This window comes from Artemia sp. Qi Xiang Cuo, chromosome 1 (genome assembly GCF_049724085.1).
Source record: "Artemia sp. Qi Xiang Cuo chromosome 1, ASM4972408v1, whole genome shotgun sequence".
NCBI lineage: Eukaryota > Metazoa > Arthropoda > Branchiopoda > Anostraca > Artemiidae > Artemia > Artemia sp. Qi Xiang Cuo.
This window is the reverse complement of record NC_142794.1, coordinates 20,217,150-20,219,610: the sequence shown is the minus strand read 5'-3', so window position 1 is coordinate 20,219,610 and position 2,461 is coordinate 20,217,150. Positions and strand designations below refer to the sequence as shown.

At 35.6% G+C, this 2,461-nt stretch overlaps 1 non-coding gene across 1 annotated transcript; it reads left to right on the top strand.

Annotated features, from left to right (window-relative positions):
• Window positions 1–326: 326 nt before the first annotated feature.
• On the top strand, window positions 327–518 carry LOC148956093 (U2 spliceosomal RNA). The gene has a single exon (XR_016142560.1). It is a non-coding gene; the product is annotated as a U2 spliceosomal RNA (small nuclear RNA).
• Window positions 519–2,461: the final 1,943 nt, after the last annotated feature.

The following is a 2,461-nucleotide window of genomic DNA, read 5'->3' as shown; positions in this document are numbered from 1 at the left end:
AAAATGACAACGAAATTCCCCTCCTTGGACTCTTTAGAATACTCTTTTGTCCCCCCCCCCCCAGGGCCATGTCCAGAATATTATTTTGGAATGAAGGGGTAAAATTTTTCCAAGTCTTAATTGGAAAACTTTCCGTTTACAATTTTAATTTTGAAATAAACTTAAATATCATGGGAAATGTTTCATGTAGTTTAGAAAAATCGGAGAACAAACTGATAAGTTAATTAAATCTTTTTTGAGTATTACAACTGAAATTAAATTTACGGCAAACTTTGTTACTTGTATTTTCATAGACTCTGTGACAATCCTTGTTCAATTATTGGCATATTGCTTTTCGGCCTCTTGGCTAAGGGCAACACGTAGTATCTGTCCTTAGAAATTTAATATCTGATACGGTCCCTGTGTGGCACCAACCACGATAGTGGATGCATTTTGGAAACCAGAGGGGTGCCAGGGCTTGATCCGCTCCCTCCAAGTGTTGGCCTGGAATTGCAGTATTTCTGGCGGACCCCCTTAAAGCGGAAGCTGAAGTCTAAGATACTAAATCAATTCTGAGAATAATTCGCTATTCAAATTTAATTGAAAACGTACTGGTAGTTTCAAAGCCCTTGAACAGAGGCGTCAGTTTGGAGGGGCTGGCTGGGATAAAGCTCTCCTCTGATTTTGGAGTAGCCCCAAATCAGTAGTCACAATTATATTGATTTGATCTTAAGTATTAACAAATTGTGTTTTCACTTAAAACAAATCCTTTTAAACAGTTCGTGGTAACGAACTGTAAGTAAGGAGCGACCCTGCTCAATGGTAACCGAAACTCTAAAAACCGGAATTTTGGTACCAATAGATACATCAAAAGAATCAAATTTTAATTTTGATTTCAAATATATAAGCTTCATGAAGTTTAATCTTACCCATCAAAAGTTACGTGCCTGAGAAAATTTGGCTGATTTTCGTAAACAGGGGGAAAGACCCCCTAAAAGTTATAGAACCTTAATTAAATTCCCACCATCATAGTAAGCGTATTAGAGAACCCGACTGTAGAGATTTCAAGCTCATATCTACAAAAATGTGGAATTTTGTATTTTTTTTTGCCAGAAGAAAGATCACGGGTGCGTGTTTATTTGTTTGTTTGTTTGTTTTTTTTTGTTTTTTTTCCCCAGGGGTAATCGTATTGACCCAGTGGTCCTAGAATATCGTAAGAGGGCTCATTGGAACGGAAATTAAAAGTTCTAGTGCCCTTTTTGAGTGACCAAAAAAAAAATGGAGGGCAACTAGGCCCCCTCCCACGCTCATTTTTTTTCTCAAAGTCACCCAATTAAAATTTTGAGATAGCCATTTTGTTTAGCATAGTCGAAAATCTAATAAATATGTCTTTTACGATGACTTAATCCCCCACAGTTCCCAGGGGAAGGGCTGCAAGTTGTGAACTTTGCCCATTGCCCTGGCTGCAAGTTGTGAAGCTTGTATATTGTATTGGTTATTGGGAAGTATACAGACATTTTCAGGAAGAATTTTTTTTTATGGGGGGGGGGGGGGGGGGCTGGCGGAGGGGGTTACTCGGGAGAATCTTTCCGTAGAGGATGTTTCTTTGGGGTAAGGGACATTTTTATGAAGGGGGCGCCGGATTTCCAATCATTATTTAAAAAACGATCAGAAATTAAATTTAAAAAATAAGGTTTTTTCAACTGAAAGTAATAATCAACATTAGAAATTAAAATGAACAGAAATTATTACGTATATGAGGGGGGTCTCCCTCAAGTCAATACCTCGCTCTTTACGCTAGAGTTTTTTTTTTAGTGCTTTCAAAAGAGCTATCTATTCTAATTAAACGGCCTTTGTGATTCAGGGGTGTGTGAATTAAATTTTTTTTAACTTTTAACGTAAAAAGCGTGGTATTGACTAAGGGGAGAACCCCATTATATACGTAATAACATATACGTAAAAAAAACAAAAAAAAACAAGCGATACGGCTCAATAGTAATCGAAACTTTTAAAAACGGAACTTTGATGTCAATAAATGTATCAAAAGAATGGGCTTATAATGCTGATTCTAAATATATAAATTTTATTAAGTTTAGTATTACTCATCAAAGGCTACGAGCCTGAGAAAACTTACCTGATTTTTTAAAGAGGGGGGAAACATCCCCTAAAAGTGAAAAAAAATTTAATGAAAATCACTGTCAGATTCAGCGTATCAGAAAACCCTTTAAAATAGGTTTCAAGCTCATATCTGCAAAAATCTGCAACTTTGTATTTTTTTCCAGAAGAAAAATATACGAATATAGAAGTTCGTTACGTAAGTTAATTTGTAAATTACGTCAGAACCAAATTTAGAGACAGCCATTTAGCAAAAGAAAAGTTAAATTGTTATGCAAATTTTGTTTACTTATTCAATGACGGCGAGCCAAAATAAAAGCTGCATTAACTAAAAAACGATCAGAAATTAAATAAAAAAAACAAGAGT